General features: G+C 35.3%; 1 long non-coding RNA gene across 1 annotated transcript; it reads right to left on the bottom strand.

Annotated features, from left to right (window-relative positions):
* Positions 1-3,922: 3,922 nt before the first annotated feature.
* On the bottom strand, positions 3,923-5,928 carry LOC145563849 (uncharacterized). The gene is made up of 6 exons (XR_014094634.1): positions 5,687-5,928; positions 5,451-5,587; positions 5,050-5,370; positions 4,815-4,955; positions 4,645-4,749; positions 3,923-4,562 (listed from the first exon to the last, which is right to left on the bottom strand). It is a non-coding gene; the product is annotated as an uncharacterized LOC145563849 (long non-coding RNA).
* Positions 5,929-27,670: the final 21,742 nt, after the last annotated feature.

Here is a 27,670-nt window from a genome sequence, read left to right as displayed (position 1 = left end):
GGGAGGAGAGTCGATGACGTTGTAAGGAAATCCTCACCTGAGCAGGACTTGTATATCCCTTAAAGCCATGTTTAAGTCCTTGGAGAAAGAGGGCTAGGGATTTTTAATTGAATTTAATCACATGGAGAGAGTAGTAGACGAGGCACCAACAGTATTTCACATGCCTGATGGGTTACCTTCGAGGAGACAAATCAAACACTCTATTATTCTGAAGCATGGTGCAAATCCCATCAGTGTACGCCCTTATCACTATCCGCAATCACATAAAGATGAGATCGAGAAGCTGGTGACTGATATGCTGGGAGCAGGTATCATACAATCTTCTACTAGTGCCTATTCTAGCCCTGTTCTGTTGGTTAAAAAGAAAGATGGTAGTTGGTGTTTTTGTGTAGATTGTAGGGCGTTAAATAAAGATACGATACCTGATAAATTTCCTATCCCCGTGATTGAGTTGTTGGATGAATTATGTAGGTCTACAATCTTTACAAAGTTGGATTTGAAATCCGGATATCACCAGATCAGGCTACGAGCAAAAGACGTGCATAAAACTGCTTTTCGCAACCACGAGGGGCATTATGAGTTCCTAGTAATGCCCTTCAGCCTCACAAATGCCTTTGCAACTTTTCAGTCATTAATGAACGAAGTGTTCCGTCCTTTTTTACCCAAGTTTGTCTTGGTTTTCTTTGACGACATCTTGGTGCACAATCGTTGTGAGAAGTCTCACCAAGGTCATCTTAGATGACAAGTCTTAAAAACGCTGGTTGCTCATCAATTGTATGCGAATTTAAGAAGTGTGAAGTGGGTAAGACAAGGGTGGCATATTTAGGGCATGTAATTTCAGTAGCAGGTGTGGAAGTGGATACTTCTAAGGTGCAGGCTATGGTGGACTGGCCCATGCCGACCACCATCAAGGAGTTGAGAGGCTTCCTAGGTCTGACATGTTATTATAGGAAGATTTTTTTTAAGGTTATGCTATAATTGCTCAACCCCTGACTAATCAGTTGCGCAAGGATTGTTTGGGGTGGTCTGTTGGGGCTACTTCTGCGTTTGAGGCACTCAAGGTAGCCATGGTTCGGACTCCTATGTTGGCAACCCCTAACTTCACATTACCCTTCATAGTAGGCACCGATGCTTCGGGGCATGATTTAGGGGTTGTCCTCTTGAAAGAGAACCACCCAGTTGCTTATTTCAGCAAGGTCTTAGGCTTGAGAGCTCGTTCTAAGTCAATATATGAGAAATAACTTATGGAGATTGTTTTTGCTACAGAGAAGTGGAGGCACTACTTGTTAGGTAGGCAATTTGTTGTTAGAACTGAAAAACGTAGCCTCAAATACCTTTTGAAACAAAAGGAGGCGGGTCGGGCTTACCAAAAATGGGTAAGAAAACTCTTGGGGATACTTTTGACATCCACTACAAACCGAGTCTCACGAATACTAACAAAGTGGCAGATGTGCTGTCCAGACTGCATGGTTCAATAGTTGAGTGTGCTTCCTTGGTTGCTTCTTGCGGGGTTCAATGGCAGTTTATACTCTCATTTATAGAGAAAGACACCACCATTCAGCAGCTTATTTCTCAGTTACAAGCTGGTGAACCAGTCCCAAAAGGGTTCACACTTGACAGTGGGGTGTTGAAGTACAGAAACAGAGTGGTAATTCCCAAGCAAAGCGACCTCACAACAAAGTTGCTCAAGTAATACCATGACTCTCGTGTTTGGAGCCACGCAGGGAACTTCAAAACATACCAGAGGCATGCAAGTGTGTGGTATTGGGTGGGGATGCGCAAGGACATGACAAAATATGTCCAGAATTTTCACGTATGCCAGCAGAACAAGGAGTCAACTTTATCTCCTCTAGGGTTCCTTCAACCCCTTTCTATTCCCGAAAAGGTTTGGGAAGACATCTACATGGATTTTGTGGAGGGTCTTCCTAAATCACTTGGTTGGGACACCATCCTTGTGGTCATGGACAGGTTAACTAAGTATGGTCACTTCATTTTGTTGCGGCATCCATACACTGCTCAGCTGGTTGCCCGGGTTTTTGTGAAGGAAGTAGTGAGGTTGCATGGTGTACCATCTTCAATCGTGTCAGATCGGGACAAGATCTTTCTTAGCATTTTTTGGAAGGAACTTTTCAGGCTGTAGGGAACTCATCTTCAGCGAAGTACGGCGTACCATCCTCAAGTGGATGGTCAGACCGAGGTGGTAAACAAAGGGGTAGAATCCTAATTGCGTTGCTTCGTGAATGGAAAGCCTTCTAGTTGGGCAAACTGGTTGCATTGGGCAGAATATTGGTACAACACGGCATTCCACACCGCAACTCATTGCACTCCTTTGAAGGCAATTTATGGCAGGGACCCACCCCACTTGGTCAGGTTTTCCCCGGGAAACACTAGTGGAGGATTTTAAAATACCATTTGGTGCAGGCTCAGGTTTATATGCAGCAATATGAGAATAAGTCTCGCAAGGATGGGGTCTTTGAAGTCGGGGATTTGGTCTATCTCAAGTTGCAGCCATATAGATAGCACTCTGTTGTCAAAAGACATTTTGAGAAGCTGTCACCTCGTTTTTTTGGACCATACCCAAATCTAGAACGTGTGGGGAAGATGGCATATAGGATGCAACTCCCTACTTCTGCTAAAATACATCCTGTTTTCCACACATTTCACAGCTTAAAAAAGCCATAGGACCAGGGCAATTGCCTACTCCTCTACCTGCCCAGCTCTTTGCTGAATTGGTGTTGGAGGTAGAACCAGAGTCTGTGTTGGGGGTGCAAAGTTCACAGACTGCCACTGAGGTTTTGATTAATTGGAATGGGTTACAAGACTTTGAGGCTACATGGGAAAACTTTGATGAAATTGCTGCTCGTTTTCCTCATTTCCACCTTAAAGTCAAGGTGCTTTTTGGGTGGGAGGTATTGCAAGAGATCATCCCATACCTGAGGTGCGTTTCACATTTGCAAGGAGGAAGCCCAAATATGGGCCTGATAAGAGAGTATGAGCTGGAACGTTGAGCTGGAAGTTAGTTACAGGACCCGTAAATCAGTAATTCAGGGAAATAAGTTTGTTAGTCCTTGTGTTGTGTGCTGAGTTTGTTATTTCTGCTTGTTAGTTTATTTTGTGTATTTAAGGAAGGTTTGTAATGAGGGAAGGTATCTAGAAAATTATTGTGGAATTCATTCCTTGGAAAACATCTTTTCCTATCGAAAGAAGGGAGTTGCATTTTCTCTTTTCTGCTTGGATTACTCAATTTTCTGACCCAATCTCTAGCATAACTAGTCATAATTTATAGGCAAAAGAGTCCAGAAACGCAAAAAATGTTATCTAAATGCATGTGCAAAAACACCGTACTTTATTTGCGCACCACGACACGGCAATGGACACCGTGTCACGGGACAGAGCACCGTGGCGCGGCATCCTACATCGTGACACGGTATTTACCACGTGTCGTGGTGTTAACGCGTCACCAATTTTTATCCTCGACCTATTTTTTCCGAATTTTCTTTTGTTTTCCTTAACTGTTTCTCCTTCAAACTCCTTTTTCAAGTGTTTTATTCCTAATGAAATTCTCCCTTTGTTTTTATTATTTTTTTTATTTTTTTTATTTTTAGGAAATCTGTAAAACTTGTTTCATTTTATTTTTATTTCTTTTCTATTTTAGGGAAGTTGTATAATTTGTCTCACTTTATTTCTTATTTTTTGGAGAAGTTGTAAAACTTATCCCATTTTATTTTAATTTCTTTTTATTTTGGGGAAGTTGTAAAACTTGTCCAATTTTTCTTTCTTTTTATTTTGGGAAAGTTGTAAAAATTTTTCCTTTCTTTGTTTTTTTTCTTTTTGGGAGAAGGTCAATACCCTCCACTTACGAAAAAATATGGATTTTTTTTCGCGTTTTTAATAAATAAACAATCACACACAAACAGTCACAGGCACACACTAACACACACTACTTGAATAAATAAAGTGTCAGATACAGAAAGCGTGAATAAAATGTACAAAGTGAGTCATGATACATAAATAACATCAAGTGTCATCAATCAATTACATAATAAAAACACTCGGTCAAAATTCTCCAGTCCGGAAGAACTAGGATCAGTGTCTTGCTGAGGCTGCGATTAAGGGAATGGCACACCAAAAAAGCACTCCATCATCTGAGTATGAGGAGTAGTGTCCCTACTAATTTCCGCGACTCCTGCAAAAGACAAAGTCATGGAAAACCTTGACCAACTGGTAAACTGCATAAGCTGACTCCAAGATGTAGGCATCATCCCGAACACTGAAATCGGATGTAAGCCCTGATCCACAAGAGTAATGATCGGCCTAAACTCAGGCTGTGAAGGTTAAGAAGGTGGAGGTTGCTGCCACTTGGTCAGAAAATGGTGGAATGGCTGAGAAGGCTGAGGCTATTGCCACTTAGTTTGAAATTGCTGAAATGGCTGAGAAGGTGGAGGCTACTGTAACTGGGTCTGAGAATGCTGACGAACCTCAGGGGGTCGTCTACGGCGACTAGGCTCCGTCCGAGCCTCTATGCCTCGAGCCTGAGCGAGACCTCCGTCACCTCCGTCGCTCTTGAAAGACACAAAATGAGAAAATATCAGTGATGTAGGATAAAACAAAAAGTAAACATGAAAAAAAAGCAAGCGAATATACTTTATAAACATCGTCTGAACCGCTCCGACAACTCGCACCACGTCACAGCTTGATGATGCAATATTTCAGAGCATCAACCTGCTTCATCATATCCGAGTGTGTGACCTGAAAACAAAAGAATCAATAACAAGCAATATTAAGAAGAATGAAAGATGTGTCAAAAATCTTACCGGGTCGAACTATTTAAGGACTCCTGCGCCTGTCTAAAACCCTCTGGTGCATCAGCAATATGGTCCTCGACCATACCAATTAACCCCGGGTAACAGACAGAACGAGACGGGATGTCAATCCCCCCTACGACGAGCAGTCACCTAAAACATGATCGAATAATCAAGTTATTCGACGATTTAAACAGGGATTAAAACAAAAAAAATAAATAAATAAATAAAATCTCAAAAATCAAACCTCAGGAAGACGGGGGTGGAGGAGCCAAAGAAGCTGGTCATGTGAATAATCGTCGTCCATACGCATGAGCTCTTGCCAGGAAAACTGAAAGCGCTCTCTTCCGCTCACAAGCGCCTCCAACGAGCGTGAGTGCAACATCGACGCAGGCAGAGGCAATGGCACTATAAAGCGGGCAACGCTGTGCTAACAAACTACGCACTCTCCAAGATACCAAACAAAACGTAATGTACCAAAGAAGACGATACGATACGTCGAGAGTTCCAAAGCCTCGAGAAGGTCAGTCAAGCCTGTCCAAGGTCGATAATGAATCTCGACCGGGACCTGAAAACAATAAAAGAATATAGTGAATGCCGAGAAATAATATCAAAATGAAAGAAATACACTGTAAAGTCAATCCTTACGCCAACAGTGGTGGTACCCCGACGCAGCAACCTTCGTAGATTCGATACTGACTCCACTCGAGACTCGTCCCGATCACGCCAGCTAGCATCGATAGGAAAATCGTGGAGCTCTCCTTGATGCCGTTGAGAGGCTAGTCCTGGAAAGTACTCATAGAACCATAGATGCAACAAGAATAATCTTTAACTACATGAGCCAAACTGGTAAAAGCAAAACACGAAAATAAAAGGATCATCACCTCTACAACTCTCTCCAAAGCCCATAGACGGTAACAGGAGACTGATCGTTCAGCTGCCTGCAACCATGACGCAGCAACGAAAGTAGATCATTATACCCCATACTAGCCCAATGTAGGGAATATTTCAAGCCATTAACCCCAAGCTTGAACCCCACTGTGATCATACACTTAAGCATGGTGGCGTCCAAAGGGAAGGAAGCTAGAGCAAAAGAGTCACCAACAAGTTTTAGGAACTTGTAAACCGTTCAAAAGGTGAAGATTACACCCCTTAACGATCCATGAGATCGTCAACTCCAAAAGGTCTTGAACCAAATAGGGTTCGGGGATGAAGGTACAAATCCAACCTAAAAGAGATTGAACCTGCCCTAAATAGGCCTCTACTTCATTCTTCTCGTATTCATGTGCGCTTTCTGACTAACATGCAATCAATAGGTTAACCCTAACCTGTTTATCTATGTTGGTTGAACTTAATGCACAGATAAATCTATTATTGGCGATCACTTGAATTATAATCATATTATCCCTAAACAAGATTATTAATTATCTTATTAAGCGTGATTACAAGTACAAATTCACTTTAAACATGCATAAAAGGCGTGATCAAGCAATAACAATAAATAATATAAAATCAAGCAACATGATAATCACAATAATCATAACAATTATAATCATGTTAATAATAAATCTTAAATATAATAGCAAGATTCTAGGCATGATACTAACAAGATTAATAACAAACCCTAGCATGTCACTAAACAATAAAAATCAAAGCTTTAGCCCTAACATGATATTGATATGATATTAGAAAGCATAGGAAGCACCCTAAACATGATACTAGAAAGCAATAATAACATCCTAAGCATGATGCTAGGAATTAAACAAATTTAAACATGATTTCCACAAGAATAGAACAATAAGATTACATACTTTGATGCCTCATATCTCTTTCTAATAACAAAATATACGCGTTAGTAACTTCAAGGAAAATATAAAATCAAACAATTAAATCAAATAATGGAAATAGAGATTTGGGACCAAACCCTCAGAAATTATAACCTTTCACGTTTAGGGCGAAGGCAACTTCGAACTTGGCTAGTTGTTTTTAGATCTCGTGAATGCGGAATTTTGTAAGAGGGAAGGTTTAGATAAAGAATAGAGAGAGAAAGCTTCTAGCTTTTTAGAGAGAGAGAGAGAGAAGATTGTTGTAGATGAGAATTGATGATGATTGATGAATAAAAACGGAGGTTCAGGACCCTATTTATAAGAAAAAAGTTCGGAAATAAGTACAATTTGATAAGGAATAAAACTCCACTCTGTCGCTGCAAAACCGACCTTGTCGCCAGGCGACAGGGTCTGTCACTTGGCGACAAGGTTTGTCGCGTGGCGACAGGCCTGTCGTTTGGCGACAGCCTGGATTTCTACGCGCTTTCAAACACGGAGTCCACATATGAATCAAAATCGATTTGTAAAGTCCGTATGAAAACTGAAACCGTATTTTCCATAAAATAATATTTTATTCCAAATAAAACTTATCAAAATATAATTATTAATTCTAATCTTATTAGGATTTAAGAGAACCTTCTAGAGAATTCTAGAAGACTATAATTAATTCTAATAACTTTAGGAATAATAATTAACATTGGGCCGCATGTAAAGATCAAACCGGGTCCAGTTTAGCATTTTGGCCATAACTTCCTCATTATTCATCGAAATTGGGCTTATAATATATCGTTGGAAAGCTCTTTGCAAGCCCCATCCAACTACACTATTATTGGACCCTTGTCGTCGACCAAACTAAATTGGATTGGCTGTTTTCATAAAATAGAGTTGTTTTTTAAAACAGAAAGAAAGAATTTTTAATAAAAACCAACTGCAACACTTGACTTTTCACACTTTCACCTCATTCGATAATCATTCGACGCAAAAGGTATTCATCACTGGGTTTGGTTTTGGGGAGACACATTTGGGTGTCTACACCCAACTAAAGGATCGTATCTCAGCGATCCTGGTCAGAGACGGCAGGTAGCAGAGAAGTGTGTGAGAACTCCTATCATGAGAAATAATCCCGGAAATGAGGATCAAGATGAAGATCCTACTCGTTACTCAGGTATCGTCTCAGCAATATCCAAACCATGGGAAAAAACGGAAGCCGACTCTATCCACCCACTCCGGGGACCATCCTAATGTACCGGTCGAGTCCTGATATGGTGAACAGCAGGAATTAACAAGTCCGCTACCTTACTCGCCCCCCAAGTGAGGTTAGGTATCTGCTGAACGGGTCGATTAGTGAAACGCTAGCCGCTAATCATGCTGAAATCGAACCGTCATCTCCCCCCAAGCAAAGTGGAAAGTCCTGGTAGTATTCCAAAAATAATCCAACGAGGCTCGGACGACCGTCGAACCACGGTTTCGGGGGCTGCGAAATCCTACAACCGCTGAGTAAAAATCGCCTGAACCAGCATACTCCCACAATGCGTTGGTAACGGGATTTTCTGTGATGAGCCCGTATAGCTGGGGAATCAAGTTTCCAACTCCAAAACCATGATGGCGAAGTACACCATCGACTAATTCGACAAGTGAAAGGTGAGAAACATGGTTCTCACGACATAAAACTAGCTCGTCTGGTGCCCATGATGGTGTAGTCCCACCTACCCTTGCTCGTAGAGGGGCGAGGCTCGGGCTCCAAAGACTCGTCCACATCCTCGGAAAACGAGGGAGTGTCCTCTCTCAAGGCCTGACGCCGGCCACGACTAGAAATATCTCGTTCTAAGCATGCTATTATGTTCAAAAAAAGATAAAAATCTAAATATTTAGCATCATTTTCTAAGTTATTTAGTTATTTATTCAAAATAGCGTGACAACTACCTAAAGTCGCATTTTCTCTATGACAAACTAATACTACAGTTTTCCTAGCCGCATGATAGTATGTTCTCCATCACAACATAGTATATATGCAAAACAGTGCATTTTTCAAAATTGCACAAAAACAAAAGATCTGCACATCATAGCATGTTTTACAAGATTTACAACAATTATATCATCATTTCAAGTAACAAAACACAATAACAACATGAACACCATTCACTTACAAACTAGTACCAAAAATGATGATTTGGTCATTTTTTCACCAAATCATGCAAACTTGGCCTTAAATTGCTTACAAATCAAACTACATACATAAACAAGCAAAATCATAGCAAGAATTTTGACATAAAAGCTCAAAATTAAAACCCCCCAATTTGATTTTTCAAGGGTTTACATACGAAAATCGTTCATTTGAAGCAAAATTCAAGACATAAGGCAAGAAAACTTAGATTCTTTAGAAATTCGAAAATGAGGAAGTTTGCAAGAAATTTGAGTGAATTTAATGAAAAATTAAGGGAGCAAGCTCTAAAAATTGCAGCAGCATGGGGGAAAAAACTCGAGCAGCGAAGAAATGAAAATGAAATGAGAAAGAAGTCGAGATTTCTGAATTAAAAGGCCACACATAGGCGCCGTGACACGGTACACCATGTCGTGTGACGGTAACAGGTGTCGTGTCACGGTGCACCTCGACGTGACACGGCAGGACAGTGGCATAAATAAAAAAATAAATAAATAGCGCACGTGATTGAATTCAGAAGCAAAAGCGCCGCGTCACGATAAAATATGTCGTGTAACGATAGACGATGCTATGTCACGGTGCTTGGCCACGTGACGCGATAATCGCGCGTGTCCTGCAAACTGCAGAAATTTTCGGTGAATATTCCAAAGCATCATTTGACTAGTTTAAACGGCTTTTCGCACCACTTTGATAGATATTTTTTCACCGATTTTTCACTGGAAATTCTAATTGATATTTAATTGATACCGAAATTACCATTTTACCCCTAGCAAGCATCAAAGTCATATTTTCATTATTTTAAGCACCTAATACGATCGATTATACTAGGCTTGAAGGTCTAATCATCTACAGCCCACGTTCGGGGACAATCGAACCATTTACAGCCCACGTTCAGGGATAATCGAACCATCTACGGCCTACGTTCGGGGACAATCGAACCATCATCATTTTTTAGTGATCATCTCCCAAGCGAATACGATTCACGGCACAAGGTTCTCGATATACAAAGACTTGCAATCTCATCGTCAGACAAGCTTTTCTTCAAGCATGGAAAATTGTCGGTCATTGCCACCTCTCGAGGCGAAGAAGTCAACGATTATATCATCTATCAACATTCCTCAAGCATGGAAAATATCACAGTAATCTTCACCTAGTGGATTTCTTTGGGCATAGAAAACTACCAAACTCATTTGTCACCGATACACTAGTGTCGGATACTATCGAACATATTTGTCACCAATACATTGGCGTCAGATAAGCATTGTGTACTCTTTAATCTGTGGAACTAAGGTTTTTTGCAGGTATCGGCGTATACATAGTGATTTAGGATCGCAGAACGTGTTAAATCATTCTCTGTCCCTATAGACTATTTTGACTATCGCTTTCGAAACTAATGTTTCTACAAACTCAGTCAAAGTGGGCGCTTCTATACAAACCTAAAAATGTCTCCCCAAAACCAAACCCGATGTTGAACAAACTTTCACCGCCACTATTGGTCGGGTTGAGTATTTAATCCCAAGAGTGCTTAAAATCCATATTCAATCAAACCCAGCTCACAAAATAATCAACGCGTCAGTCCTTATGTTTAGTCAATACATAGTCGAATTTATATATTGGCCCGAACATTTTAATTCATTTCGTATTATTTATTAATTGAACCGATTAATGAATAATGACTCAAATAAGCCCGAAACTAAGAAACGACACTTAAAAATACCGAACTTAATTATTTTTAGAGGCTTTTTGGGCAGAATTGTGCACCGCGACACGGCGCCCTGTGCCGCGCCACGGTGGACAATGCCGTGACACGGTGTGTGTCGAGTACCGTGTCGCGGTACACACACCATGTCACGGTGCCCAATTAGGGTTCCGGGACGCATATTTTTTCTAGGGTTTCGTGTGATCCCCTACTCATTTCCTCTATAAATACCCCCTCATTTCTACAATTCAGGGCATCAAATAAATCTCTATTCTCTTTTCTATGCTCTAGCATAAACACTTGCCTACCCTATTCTCTCATAATATTTGCCCCAAGCACTCCAAAGAGTCCATACTTTACCCGAGGTTCTATCCTTAAACCAAGGCGTGAAAGGTAGAACTGTTTGAGGGTTTGACCCCAAATCAACCTTAATTTAATTTAATTTAATTTCAATTATTGTATATTAATTTCCTTAAATTTACTACCGCATTTATTATTTTGTAGTTACAAGTAAACAAAATCAAAGTAAGGAATCATGTTCCTTTTATTTATACTCCCTCCGTTTTTTTTTTTAAATGCATCACTTTGATTTTTGCACTATTCACATACCATGGTTGACTTGATTTTTTCACCTCTTGGTCTCTTACTCTCTATCTTAGTCAGTTAGTGGTATCCGTCGGTCGGTTAGCAGATTTGCAGATAAGGCTAGCCAGCCTAAGCCGATCTCGAGGAAAGGGGCTATAGGATTGCCCACGACAAGCATTGGATTTCTTTTTTCATGATCTCCGACTCTGAAGTCTTCTGCGTGCCTTATTCCACCCTCAAAAAAGGATTTTCGTAGTTTATCCGCCCGTCTTGCCTCACACTTCTACTTCAGGAGCTTGCCTTGAGGGTACGATGACTAGTCCGAATAACTGCTTCAGAGTGGGAATGAATAAAAGGCCGGTGCTAAACGCCCAATGCTATTTATACGAAAAGACTGATCGAACCAATGAAGTAAGGTTTTTTAACACTACTTTAAAAAGTCGAGGCAAAAAGCTTATTTAGGAAAAAGCCCACTTTTTAGCAACATGATAGCATGAACTCTTCCCCAATGTAAACATTTCCTGCCTAACAGATTTGTAGACGTCCAGGAAGCTTAAAATCTTAACAAGAAAGATATAGACGATGGCGTCGCCAATTGCATGAAAGAAAGCCTTGAAGAGGACAAGCTCTCTTATAATATATCGTTAGATTCGTCATAATGTCTAGTTTCATAGTATAATTTTTACTAATTAACAATTAAAGATATCGATGGTCAAAGTTGCGTCTCGACAAATGTGCCGGTCAAACTGATGCAAATAAAAGAAAACAGAGGAAGTATTATTTTTCTGACGATTTTTATTATGTTTGTCATATATTAATTGTTGAATTTATTGTTAAATTTCTTTCAACATTAATGCTTATTTTATTATATTTATTGATCACCATATTGCATCTTAAAGGGAATATGTACTCCCTTTGTGTTTTAGTAAGTGTTACACTTATTAAATACGGCCGTGTTATAATAAATATTACACTTCCTTTTTTGGCAAAAAATTACATTAAAATATTATCTCTCTCCTCTCATGGCCCCCACCCAAACTCACTACTACTTTTTTTTATTATATCTTTCCTCTCATATTCATTGCTTTTCAATAAACTATTAACCCCACTATCTTTCTTTTATAATTTTTTAACACTCCAACTACCCCACTTACCTCTTATTTTATTTAAGTCAATAAAATTGCCTAAAACTATGTGCCGATCAAACTGTAACACTTAAAAAAACTCGGAGGGAGTAATTGAAAATCACGCCTAATAAGATAATTTGGACAATCGGATTAGGTTCTTTTTAATCTTGTTGTTTAATCGAGTGATCACAAATATTTTAGAATTATATGTTGCCTAAATATTCAACCAATTTAGCATAATAATAGTTTGGAGCGAATTAAATATTTTGTTTATATGCCTTTGAGATTGCAGGAATGCTTTTCACTATAAAAATCAAGTAAAAATCAATGCGGGACGAATGTGACTCCATGAATCACTTCGTACGATCATCCCCGATCCGCTTTTCGTGGTTCCAAACCATATGAAGATAGTAATCTCATTAATTATGAATGGGGTGTAACATTCATGGGTCAATCGTTGTTGTCTATCATTGTCCCTTTATTCGTCGTTGCCTTATAATGATCCTGAACATTTTACAAGTTCATTAAAAACTTGTTGGTGACTCCCTACTTTATTTGTTCTTAATCGTATATATCAATTCTTACTTCCTATGAGAGTCGCTGATATTCACACATGCTTAACGTAGGCGTTGGCCTACAGACATCTTCCTTGCCCAAGCTACGCCACTTGTCTTTCAATAAAATAGCACGCACGAATGTCCTTCGAGATCGCCTCAATAAAGCTCAAACTTTAGCTCAATGAGCACGCCAAAGTTCGCCAACCAATCAGCAGCTTTGTTGGCCTCTCGGTAGCAATGATCAATCCTTACTTCCCACCTTCTACTAGAAATAAGCTCTTTACATTGTTTTATTAAATGAATGTAAGGAGAGATAAATTGAGTATCCCCAACTAAAATACGAACCACGGCCTAAGACAAACTAGTCTTTGGCCCTGATCTTTTGAGATTCTGGACAGAACAGAGCACATCAAGGGTCAGTAGAGCAGATTAGATTTCAGCAGAGCAGGGCCAAGCCGAACAGATTTCGACAACATTATTATTATTATTATTATTATTATTATTATTATTATTATTATTATTATTATTATTATTATTATTATTATTATTATTATCATTATTATTATTATTAGGCAAAAGCTACCGAACGTCCCGGGGGCGTTGGATAAGCCAACTAAAAATAGAAAGATTAAATTAAAATGAACATTAATTACACCGATCGACGCGTGATTTTGTCATCCTTTCTTAAATTAATACCACTTTTGGTAATATTTTAAATGCTTATCCAACGCCCAAGGGAGCGTTCGTTAGCAAGATCCTTATTATTATTATCATTATCATTATCATTATTATCATTATTATCATTATTACTATTATTATTATTATTATTACTATTATTAAGTGCATATACCATTGATTTAAATGAGTGAAAACATAAATAACTATGTATCATATTTAACATATATTAATAGCAGAAAAATAAAAGACAATAGTTTAACATCTTTAAATTATAACAACCACGTATCAAAATAGGAACATAATTAAATAAGACTTTAACATCGTGGTGAATTAACCATCTACTTTCATATGATCGTCATTTTCATCATCTTCATTGTCACTTTGATCTTCGTTGTTATCATCTTTATTGTTGCTTTGATCTTCGATGTTATCACATATTTTATAACAAACAATTTTTTGCAGTTTTTTTTATTATTTTTATATCATTGATTATTATTATTAAATAAAATTATTTATTTAGTATTATTATAAAATATTAAGTATTTCTTTTCAGAAAGAAAAAAAATATTATTACTATTCCTTAAAAAAAATATTAACTGTCTGTTATAATTATTCTCGATAAATAGTAGAAATTGTTATTATTTTTATTTCAAAAAAAAAATAGAAATTGTTATTATTTGTTATTATTATTATTTTTTTTTGAAAGAATTGTTACAATTATTAGAAGTTATGAATTATTAATATTATTAAATATTAATTCTTAATATTTTGGATTATTAATTTTTATTTTGAATGATAAATATTAATTATTATTAATATTAATAATTATTATAATTATTTTTAATATTAATATTTATTATAATTATTTAAAATAATAAATTATTATCACCAATACAATATTAATTATTATTATCGAATATTTATTATTATTGTTATTATTAATTATTATTTGAAAATAGAGTAGAGCAGATTTCTTTTGAAGCAAAGCAGCTCTAAAAAACGAGCCTTTTGTTGTTTCTGAGACAATCCTAAGGTTCTAATGATATACACCATATTGAATTGACAAAATTAAATAAATATATATAATTTTAAAAAAATAATAAGTTAATCTAACATAGTAACACTAATGTTGCACGATTTAGACACAAATACTTAGTGAAAAAAGTACGAAGCTGAAATTTAATGAAGTATATATTAAAGCACATTTTAAATTTCTTCAAAAAAACAAAAAAAATTAAAGCACGTTTTAAATTAAAAAAAAATATCAGCACACCTAAATAAATTGATAAATAATGCATGTATATAACAATAATATTTCCTCCGTTCTATTAATATTGCAACAAGGATGAAATTACGCATTCCAAAGCACACATTTTATATGCTAAATATTTATAATTGTGTAAGAGTAAAAATTATAAAAAGTTGATTCTGTGAAAGTATTAAATGAGATGAATCCAACAAGAGCCCATGACTATATTTTTCTTAACGTATAAATCATATTATATGATTTAACAAGAGTGATAAATAGTACAAAAAATCCATTGTTACAATATTAAAAGAACGAAGGAAGTAAGAAGTACAATGTGTTAAACAAAAGGACAAAATAAGGAGTATTAAACAAATGGACAAAATAAGGAGTATTATACTCACAAAATTATTAATACTTTTCAGCAATAATTAGACTGTGACAAATTAATTGATTTGATAAAAAGCCATAAATTAAAATTAAAAGAATGACATAAATCAAAGTACAAAACAGAAATCCATTCAAATTCGAATGTGGTGATCATAAATTAAATCAAAAAAATTACTCTATTATTCTAGTAATCAATTGCTCAATTATGTAAACACATAACACAATATTTGACATAAAATTTCAGAATAAAACAACTACACAATAAGAAATTAGACTTATTTTGAGAAGCTAAAGAAATTATACCTTATACGGGGTGAAATAATTGACGATTTAGACAGGGAAACCATGGTCGAATTTGAAATAGCATCAACACAATTAGATCCAAAAGGCGATGATGACGTCGTCAAAAACCTGAAGCAAACGCTACATTGTTGCAGCATATTATCTCTTATAATTTGGTAGCAAATAGAAAAAAATCATTTTTGTAGCATCTTAGTTAGTCGAAGAACAGATCCAAAGAGAAAAATATATGTGAATGCGGCAGATAATTTACCCTAGACAATTGGTGTAAACTTTATATAACAACAAGGCTAACAAAACCTTTTACATGTCCCCGGTTTACAATAATTTTATTATATATCGAACATTTTGCGAAAAGTGACCCTTTTTCTTACAAAAGTGACCCTTTATATTTACAAAAGTGATCCCTTTTTTTTCATAAAAGTGACCCTTTTTTCACAAAAGTGACCAAGTGACTCTTTTTTTTTCCACAAAAATGACTTTTTTTTTCCACAAAAGTGACCCTTTTTATCACAAAAGTAATTAAGTTACATATGCAAATTACAAAACAGAGTATCAAAATCTCACTAGTTTTTTTTTTGGTTTTTTCAAAAGTAACCAATATTTTGTTACTTTGATTCGAAATTTCTACTACTTTGATCTATTATTATTGCTACTATTGTTACTTGATCTGTTGTGAAAGATGAACTGTCAATTTCTATTCAATTTTTCTGTTAACGAGGCTCAAGCTCGCGGCAATGGTGGCGGCGGCGGTGGCTTCCGTAGTGGGTGAAAATTAGATGAACATACATACCTCGAAATTGGCAGTAGAAAGATGAATCATTGATCAAAACAGGAAAATTATGTTACAAAATCAAGATAAAATCGAAAAAAAAAAAGGAAATTGAAGAATAAAGGAGAGAGAAAGAGAGAAGAAGAAGTGCAGAGGAGAGAGAAGAAGAGCAGAAAAAAATATCAAATAGAAACCCATGAGGAGAGAGAAAAATAGAAACTGTAGTACTCCGTAAAACTTTCGCATGCTCAACACCGCCGTTCATTAAATTATTGTAAACCCGCTTTTTTAAAACTTTTGTGCAAGGCTAATGCATTATATTTATTTCGGGCTTATCAGTTATATAAGCAACAGTCAATAGTGAATCTAGTACTTCGTAAATGATAATTGGACTTTGTAATGTCCGTCAAATAAAAGTCTTTGTCAAGGTTGTAGTCCAATAATATAGTAGCCCAAAAATCTAGAAGTCATACTTTACTTCCTTCCCTTTTTTTATAAATTATACAGAGTACTTTACTTCCTTCCCTTTTTAAATTGCATCAGTAAACTGCGGACTCATAAGTAATTTTGTAGATAAAGAAATATAAAGAGTAAAAAAAATGGCAATTAATTTGAAACTTTCATTTTGGAAAAATAATGCAACTAAAAAAACAGAAAAGATTCTCTCTTCATATTTTAATAAGTATTACACTTACTAAATTTGGCCATATTTTTTTGTTTTTTGATAAAACCCCAAAGGGATAGATTAATTAATTAAATCAAGCGAAGCAAGCTCCAGTACACGGGATGGAATAACACTACTCCATGATCGTTGGCCAACCTCCCAAGGTTGAAGATGAGCCAATTCATGAGCAATCTTGTTACCCCCTCTTCTCACAAAAGACCACTTAACACTAGGAAAGCTATTACAAAAGTCGAGAATATCTTCTATAACTAAAAAGAAAGCACTAGAGCCACTGGACTTATTTCTAATAGCATTAATAACCTGCACACATTCACTTTCCACTATCAAATGATCCACTCCTGCATCTTTCGCAAGCTGCATCCCATACATCACTACCTTAGTGTTAGAATCCGCCTCTTTTTCTATGTACCCCTTTCCTTTTTCTTGTATTTCCCTTAGGTTTTACCTTCTAAGTCCTTTCCTTTTATTTTCTAGACTCTAGGGAGCATTATTGTGTTACTGTAGTTCCAGTGTTCACTTGTATTTCTCTATGCAATCAATATAAAGCTCTTTAAGGAGTGATTGGTTATTGAATCATAGCTCCTTACCCCATTGTCATTGCTTTAAGACTTGTGTGTTGTTTTAAGCCTTTATAGATATTGTGCTTACCTTGTTTTAAAGCATCCCCCTCCAAACCAAGAAACCTCCAAAAGACGCCCCATTCCGTCGGTTCCGCTTGTGCCCACTTTGAAGCATCGGCCGTCACAAGCCCCGACTCCGCACCTGTGGTTGAACAGTGCTTCCTTGAGATACCCTTGGTCCGTGTTGCTGTGTGCTCACGAACCTCTCCCGCTTTAGGCTTGCGTCCTTTCCATCAATAGTCAAGAGCGCGCCGCACGATCCGGTGTCAGATTATTCGGACCGTGACACTTAGCCTCAGCAACTGACGTCTCCCATCTGTCATAGGATTGGGATGTGCCACACGCACACACCACCCCTTCCTTGTCTCGAATCACAGCACCAAGACCTGAGCCTAGCACACCCACCTGTCCCGCGTCCACATTCACCTTGCACCAGCCTATTTCTGGAGGAGACCACACAAAAGAAGCAGCCCTCCCACCTTCAGACATACAACCTTTACTCTTACCCGTCTCCTCGCATACCTCACTACAGGTCTTCTCAGCATAGCGCACAATGTTTTCTGGAATTGGCACCACACCCTCCATAACGCAAGAGTTACGAGCCCCCCATATAGCCCAGCAAGTAGTAATAATAGTTGCAGCCTCAAAATCATCAAATTCAGCTAGACAACCTTCCCACCAGTCTAAAATGTTGCTGGTTTTAGAGTGAGCAACATGTGCAAATCGACTCTGCCTCCAAACATCCCGAGCCAATCTGCAATCTCTTAGGGCATGTATAGTTGTCTCAAAGTCCTTCTCACAAATACTGCAGTTCGAATCATATCCACTAACACGGTAGCTTATATTGCGACGGGTAGGAAGTGCATTTTGGCAAGCCCTCCAAGCAAAAATTTTGACCCGGGGAAGAACTTGTAGCTGCCAGATTTTTTTTCAAATAGAGTGAGCAGCAACTGACGTAGCCTCCTCCTCAAGCTTCCAATTATCATCGAACAAAGCTACATTTTAATATTGTATCTCACTACTCTCATGGTCCCCACCCAAACTTACTACTACTTTTTATTATATATTTCCTTTCATATTCATTACTTTTCAATAAACTATTGACCCACTATCTTTCTTTTATAATTTTTTAATACTCCAACTACCCCACTTATCTCTTATTTTATTTAAAAATTGCCTAAAACTATGTGACGGTCAAACTGTAACACTTATTGAAACACGGAGAGAGTATAAAAATAAGTGAAAATACAGTTTAATAGTCCCAACTATTAGCAATTTACTTCTAATAATCTCAATTATGGGCTCAGTTTGCCTCCAATGATCCCAATGACCGGTAACTTGCTAGAAGGGTAAATTTTTTTATTTTTTGTTTTCAAAAGCCCTGTGTCGAAACATGGTTGGTGTAATGTTAAAAAAAAAATTGAAAAAAAAACAAAACAAAACAAAAACCATTCCCAGCCACCCCTTCCCCTTCCCCTTCCCCACCGTGAAACCTAAGGCCAACCCCAAGCACATCAAAAACCAGTCGACCGGCCACCTCCCTAACCCCCGAAAAACAGTCGGCGGTCCTTTTTCACCCCTAAACTCGCCATCCAGCCCTCTCAGTAATCCATGAAACTTCAATCGTGCGTCAAGGATTTCACTTTTGAAGCCTCACACCGACCGCAAGTCATGGACCGCTTGCCACCAAAGAATTCTGGCCAACTTCTTCCACCTCTTCACTATCACTCAAGTGAATTGCTAATTGAACATAATTAAAACCTCATTGTTGCATTTTAAAATGGAGGAGAGAGAAAAGGGGAGAAATGAAATGGGGGTGTTTGGGGGATGCAGAAGGCGAGAGGAAGAAAGGTTGGGAAAATGGGGGTCTGGCGTCGGTTGTTTTCAGGGGTTAGGAGAGACGACCGATGGGCTAGGGGTTGTCCCTTGGGCTTGGTGGTGGTGGTGGAAGGGGAGGGGTGGTGGCTTTGAGGGGGTTTTTTTTTTGTCCTTTTTCTTTTTTATTTTTATTCTATTCATTTTTTAACCAATCATGTGTTGACACTTGTATTAGTTACTTGTTACAACAAGTCATTGACTTGATATTGACCGGTTGGGATTATTGGAGGCAAAGTTACCCCATAGTTGGGATTATTAGATAATAAATCTTAATTATAATTATAATTATTTGAAGTAAATCGCTAATAGTTGGGATTTCCAAGTGTATTTTCCAAAAATTTAAGTTTAACATTCGGGTTGAAGGTTTTTTTTTTATTTAAATAAAAAATAAAAAAAATAAAAAAACCCTTATGACCCTAATGTTTTTTTTTCAACGTTTGGTACTTAGAGTCCAATTTTTGGCCAAAAACTAAATAAAGGAGAGTTTATCAATAATCTATAACTACATATAACTATAAATTATCGTGCATGGCACGAGATCTAACTTAGTATATTTCTTGCTGGAATAGGCCCTACTAGTCGGAATTAGTTGCCGGAAAATGGAAAAGGATAACTGTAGACACCTGATTGTGTCTCCCCAAAAACCAAACTCACTGATGAGTATCTTTCACGTAGGTGAAATGTGTGAAGAATCTCGTGACTTCTTCTGTTTTCTAAAATGTTTTAGTAAAAATATTCATTTCTTATTTTCAAAATCATTCATTTCATATCCTATTTATGAAAAACGTCCAAATCGGTTTATTTTGATCCATAATATGGGTCCAATAATTTTTTAATTGGATGGGGCTTGAAAAGAGCTTTCCAACGATATATTATTAGCCCAATTTCGAGTTACAACGAGAAAGTTATGGTCAAAATACTTAACTGGGCTGAATCGGTTTTATGTGCGGGCTCAATGATCATGTGGAGGGTCCATTAATTATAATTGTAATCCTAAAGTCATTAGGATTTATCTTAATCTTCTAGAAGGTTATTTTGAGTTCAAAAGTCATTAGGATTTATCTTAATCTTCTAGAAATATCTAGAAGGTTATTTTGAGTTCTAAAGGGATTAGGATTGATAATTATAATTATTATTTACTTTGAAAAGATAAAGAATTCTACATCGGATAAAACAAGTGTTTTATAAGGATTAAATTTTATTTAATAAAAGATAAGTACGGACAGCAGCTAACCCAATTTGATTTGGAGACTGATACCGTACGAATTTTATCATACAGCCTCTATCGCGTCGCGATAGACCCAGTTTTACTACGAGTCAAATTCTGACTCTTTTCTGATCGTTTTTGGTTGGTTTTTTCTCTATGAATAGGGACAATTTTCCCCATCTTTTTCATAAAATATACACCATACGTCCTTCACGAGACTTAGACACATCTAACCAAGCTCGAAGTTGCCTTAGACCTTGACGTGAAAGGTTGATAGTTCCGAGGGTTTGGTCCCAAATCCTATTTCCATTCTTTGATTAGATTTATTGTTTAATACCTTTATTAAAGTTACTTATGCACTACTACAAAAAAGCCCAAAGAGACCCGTTCAAAAAGGCCAAAGAGACTGCCTTAGAGGCAGTCTCTAGCTAAGCGGTCTCTTTGGCAAAGAGACTGCTTTATTAGAGGCGGTCTCTAGAAAGAAAAAACTGAGACCGCCTATTTAGAATAGGCAGTCTTTTTTTAAGAAACTGAGACCGACTATTTAAGATAGGCAGTCTCTTTTTTCATAAAACTGAGACTGCTTTTTTAGCTTAACGGGTCTCTCTGGTTTTATTATATAAAAAAAAAAATTATATTATTATATGTTATATATCAAATTGGTGGTAATTTACCAATTAGCTTCAACATTAAACAAAAATAACATTGCGATAAATCCAACATTCTTTGATTTAATTTGTTTCACAAAATCACCACTGTTACATCTAATAATAAATCCTAAATACACTGGGTAAGATGGAATAGGCATGCTTCTAACACCACTTAGTCAAAGACGACGCACCACCACCACCACCAACAAGCTTGTTAATATCCTTGTTGCTCACTTGGGTTATGAATAGCTCAATCCTCTTGTCATCAACATCAAGACCAACTGTAGTAAAACAAAAAAAGCTCAAATTACAACCATGAACCATCTCCTCACAGACATAGTCAGATATTGAATTCCTAACAAATTGCAACACAGATAATACATTTGTGACATCAAAATATGCAGCACATTACGAAAATCGGAGAAATTGAGAATAAACCATAGTATCTTTCCTCATTGACCGTATCCAACAGAACACTATTGGCAATTTGACCAATAAAATAAAATAAAAAAAGAATCACACTTTTTTCAAATTGTATATACATAAATAATTCCAAACACATAACATTAAAAAAAAAAAAATTAATCAATCAAAAACAGTAATAATGACGATAAGACCAAAAAAAATTACCTGAAAATTATTGTAGCAGCATAAAAAACTATAAAACCTCTAGCAAAAATGATCGAAATCCAACTCCTGAAAATCAAATTCCTCCATTTCGGTACTTGTCTGGATCTCGAGCCAAGACAACCGAAAAAAAAAACTACAAAAATTGCAAGATCTTCGGAATAAAATTGATGAGCAGGAAATCAAATAATTCAGAAACCCTAGACATTTTGGGGGGAAAGAGAGAAGAACAGATACAAGAGTGTGATGGCGGTATGCGTATGCGTTCAATGTTATTGTTCTAATCGGTTTTAAAGAATGAAAATTGGAATGATAGGAAAGGAAAGAAGGGAGGAGAGAGAGGGAGAGGAGGAAGAGGAAGGAGATGGAGGCGGAATGAAGAGAGCTGAATCGGCTAGGGTTTCTTTTTTTATTTAGTAACTCAGGAAATCTGTTAAGTGGCATAACAGGTCTCTTCTAATAATTTTAATTTTTTCTTCTTTTAAGAAAAAAAGAGAGATCGGTTTACTATGATAAAGGGTCTCTAACTATTTTTATTCCAAAAAAAAATATATTTAAAAAATGCAAGAGACCCATTATCTTAGATAACCGTTCTTTCTAATATTTTTACCCTCAAACAAATGAAATTAGGGACATTATAAATAATAAACGGTCTCTTGGAACAAAGAGACCCGTTATCTAGTTAACATGTTTTTTATATTGCGTCTCTTTGGCCAATTTTGTAGTAGTGATGTGTGTATTGTTTTAATAGAAAGAGGTATGAGGCATCAAATTAAGTAATTAGATTAATTCTTAATTATTCTTTTGATATAAAAATCATGTTTAGAATATTTTATTAATCCCTAATATCATGTTAAAATGTCTTATTGATTTCTAGAATCATGTTAGGGATAAAGCTTTGATCTTTATTGTTTAGTGACATGCTAGGATTTGTTATTAATCATGTTAGTATCATGCCTAGGATCTTGCTAATATTATTATGCTTTGATGAGATTATGATGATGATGATATGTGGTATCAATATTATGTTGCTTGATATTATTGTTATTGCTTGATCACGCCCTCTCTTGCAGGTTTAAAGGGAATTTGTACTTGAAATTACGCTTAATAAGATAATTAATAATTTTATTTAGGCTAATATGATTTTAATTCAAGTGTTCGTCAATAAAAGATTTATTTGTGCATTAATAATAAACTAACATAGACTAAACAGGTTTAGGATTAATATAATGATTGTATGTTGATCGGAAAGCGCACATGAATATGAGAAGAACAAAATAGAGTCCTATTTAGGGCAAATTCAATCTCTTTTAGGTTGGATTTGTACCTTTCTCCCTAAATATTCAGTCATGGTTTAGGACCACTATGGAGTTAGCGATCTCTGTGATTGTGAAGGGGTATAACCTTCACCTCGTGAACCGTTTACAAGCTCCTAAAACTTATTGCCGACTCTTTTGCTCTACCTTCCTTACCTTTGAACGCCACCATGCTTAAATACATGATTACAGTGGGGCTCAAAGTTGATGTTTGAAATATTCCCTACAATAATGCTACTAAAACTTTTAAAATTTGGAGGGTAGGTTTTTTATTAAACTTTTTAGCAAGTAGTTGTTCACAAATTGACCCGTTAAGCGAGTAGTTTTGTGACAATTTTTCCTTATAACTACTTTAGTTTTAAGGTGAATGCTATTTTGATTGAGTTATTTGACAATGTTGTCTTGATAAAACGAACTTATAAGTAACATTTTAGACCTTCTTCTCCTTGATTGTTAGAAACCAATGTAAAATCTTTCAATTTGTTTCATTACGATGAAAATAGTTATGATTTTAAAAAGGGAATTCCAAAAGTTAAAATTTTTTGAGTGCTGCAAGTGTAATGAGATGTTATGAAATAATTTAGCTAAGTGGAATGTTTTAAATTTCATATTATTTTCTAAAGATTATGTTTGGGATACAAAGGTTATTATATATTAAATTTACTTTGAAGATCAATGATCAACAGTTTTAAATTGTGTACAACAGTTTTAAATTGCGTATATCATTTACAAGTAACTTGACTAGTCATTGCCTTTCAAAAAAAAAAAAAAAACTTGACTAGTCATTAATGTATACCAAGTTATTTTGAACTAAGTAATATCGATCGAGAGTATTGATTTGTTTACTTATTATATAATTATGTTTGCAAATGTGACACTTTGATGGATAATTTGTGTTATTACAATAGTTTTGGAACCACGAGTTGTTTGGTTTTCTTGGGGAAAGTAGCTAGGCAAAGTGAGATTTTAGTCACAGCCTTTTGACACCTTGGTCTGCTGGTCATAGTACGGTCTAAGTCTTTAATGGACTCGTGATCGTGATCATCACGAGGCGCTTAAAACTATCTCTAATGGTGAAAATTGAAGGAATTTTTTAGGAGAGAGTGTAGTTTTTGTAAAGGATATCAATAAGTTGGTATCTAACAACTTTCTAACTCCAAAAGAAAGTTGTTAAGTTTAGATACCCAACTTTGAGTCTTATTTGACAAAAAGTGTGGGCTCCTTATCAATATTATAATGTATTTTGTAAATTATTTAAGTTTTATTTCTAATTTTTTTTATAAAAAACTTACAATATGGATTTGGTGGGGCATAAATTGAAAGTAACATTAGTATATTTTAGGGAGTCTCACCATTGAGAAATTAGACTTTACATGAATTGTTAAATTGAAAAGTGGGTTAGGTATAATCATTTGAGACAAAAAACAACTCGTTTTGTATTTCAATACTCAAAATTGAGTCTCACCAAAGAAGGTGGTCTAATAGGGCAAAATTAAACGGGGATCCGAGCTTGTGGTCGTGGTTTTCGGGCTTATGCTCATGGTTTATTGTGAAAGTCTGGCAAGCACTTGGTTAGGAGGCAACCACCCCGTAGTCTCGAAACAGCGGTCTTGTGACCCCTCCTTGTGATAGATGATGATTTTAATCAAATGATATGGTTGTATATACATATTTTTGTAGTTTGAAATTGCTTGAAAAGAAATCATATTTTGAGAAAGAGTTACTGCTTGAAATTTGAGAAAGAGTTATTAAAAATATTACTGAAAACATCAAACATCAAACATCAAATTAGATCAGACTGCCATAATCAAATTAGATCAAATTTCCATTAACAAATTCAAAATAACTTAAGGAAAAAAGTAATCATCTTCCAATTAAAGCCTGTAAAAGCATACTCAATTAAGATGTTCAAAGCATCAATTGGTACAGGGCCAAAAAAGTAGGGATAAACCTTTTAAAAATTTGTGATTCAAACTCAATAAATTATATTGTGTCGAAAATTTTAAATAATACTAACCTTAAAAGGGGCATTTCTTAAAAAATAAAAAATAAAAAATAAATAAATAAAAAAGCATAATTTATAGTCATGTAACATCATTAAACTAAACAAATACTAATATGATATTTTATCCTGATTTATAGTCGCATAAATCCTAGTGCCTACATAACAGCAAATGAATATCAATATGATATATGTCTTTCAAAATTTCATCACTCCTACCTGACCTAAATTGGTTTTTGACTAAAAAGGATTGGAAAAAAGAACATCCATATGAAGGTAATTTAACAATATCTAAGTTATCAACTCAATAAAAGGCACTTGTTTTGTCCTATGACACATCGAGTATATAATTTATTGATGATGACACCCCGTTTAAAGCCTGCTTTGCGAATTCGAAAATTGAAATGCCTGACGTGTCTACGAAGAAGATAACCGATTAGTTAATTGAATAACTGATGTTGATCAACTTGTCAGTTAGACTATATACATGGACATTACTCAACTCCTTGTATTTCATTTTAGTATCCCACTATTTTTTTCCAATACATTAGAAATTTTCCTTATAAAGAGGGGATTCCTATGGTTTTCCCCAATTTTCTTAACTTATAAAAATGATCTTAGAATGTCTTGACCAAATTCTATGAATATAATCTTACAGAGCCTTTAAGGCATTAACTTGACTGCAATATATTTGTCCTATATTGTGTTGGTGTAGATGAGTAACAAGCACACTTAAAATTAGCTTGCAACTACATATATACTAGTAGTCTAGTAGTACGAAATCTCATAAAAAGAAAATAAAAACATGGTGATATGTAAGAATTGTACAACAATATATGTGACTTGTTTGAGGTGGTCCTAATTAATACTAACTAGAAAATTAATATTAATGAGACATTTAAAATTATATATGGGTATCATTTTCAGAGATTTATTTCATTTATATGGTACACCTTTAGCAAGTGTGACTTGTTTGAGGTGTTTCCACAACCAAAAATAATTTTCCTCAGATCACCCTCAACTTAGCTTGATTTGCTTATCTAATATTTTTGAGTGGACCACTCAATCAATTCGGCATCTCAAATCAAATTCTCAATGTGTTAATATAACGATAAAAAAAATCGTGAAAATTAAAATCTGCTTAAGGTGTACTTTAGCATAAAATATACTTTATAATATATTCAGGGTATTTTAATTAATTAAAAAAAAATGCAAGTGGAGTATTATTATCAATTTAAAATTTTGTAAAGTGTGAGAGAACAAAATAATAAGATACGAGAGTGGAGGCTATTAGGGAATATATACAAACAATAATGAATAATGTAAGATATTCAGAAATGGAGATGGGACATTTATTTTGGAACGACCCGTGTATAAATTAGAAAAAAAAAATGATTATTTTGAAACAATGGATTTTTTTTTTTTTTTTTTTTTTTGAGTCATAAGGCCAAGTTATGAGAATCGATTCAAAAGACCCATAAGGACAAATGATGAAATCAATTTCAAAATCTCTTGAAATCAGAAAAAAAAAATACTAACCACTTGAATTATCTTTCACTCTCAGTGGAAATATAAATGTAAGCTCATTAAACTTAAGAAAATTTGCAAATTGTAGCCATTTAAAGTTCATATTTTGCAAATTGCAGCCATTTAAAAAAAAATTGCAAATTGCAGCCCAAAAGTTCGTATAAATTGTAAATTACAGCCCGATTCAACTTTTTCATCGATTTACAAGTCGAAAAATCTTCGATTAAGGTTTTAGGGGCCATATTAGGTCTTAGGGGTCCGAATTGAGCTCGGAATTAACAAAAAAATAACGCAAGTGTTTCGTTTTACGTAACAAAAATTTATTTGCGGGAAATTGTAAAAATGAGACACTTACGTTATTTTTTTACTAATTCTGAGCTCAATTTCCTAAGAGCAAAATGACCCCTAAAACCTTAACCGAAATTTTTTGGACATGTAAACCGATGAAAAAGTTGAATCGGGCTGCAATTTACAATTTATACGAAATTTTGGGCTGCAATTTGCAATTTTTTTTAAATGGCTGCAATTTGCAAAATACAAACTTTAAATTGCTGTAATTTTCATATTTTCCTTAAACTTATTAAATGTTGCATATTTGACAAAATACATGACATAATTTTGTGAAACTATTTTTCTAATGTAGTGGGGTATATTTGAAACCTCCATCATGTTTACAATTATATGTGGCTATTAATTCTCAATCGAATATACTAGTAGATTAGCTTGCAAGTGTAACAAGATCCCTAAGATTAAAGTTTGTGTATAATGACAATAATGTAGATGGAATATGTACATATGCACATATGAAATTGAAGGCCACTAATCATATTATTGGAAATTTTATCTTTTATATATATATATATATATATATATATATATATATATATATATATATATATATATATATATATATATATATATATATATTATTTTTCTATTTTTGACGATAAAAATCATAATTTTATTTTTACATATAGTATATTTGACCCAATTACTTTTGTCTCTTATGAGTCAT

The sequence above is a fragment of the Chenopodium album genome, chromosome 10, assembly GCF_948465745.1.
Source record: "Chenopodium album chromosome 10, dcCheAlbu1.1, whole genome shotgun sequence".
NCBI lineage: Eukaryota > Viridiplantae > Streptophyta > Magnoliopsida > Caryophyllales > Amaranthaceae > Chenopodium > Chenopodium album.
This window is presented reverse-complemented; position numbering and strand designations above follow the sequence as displayed.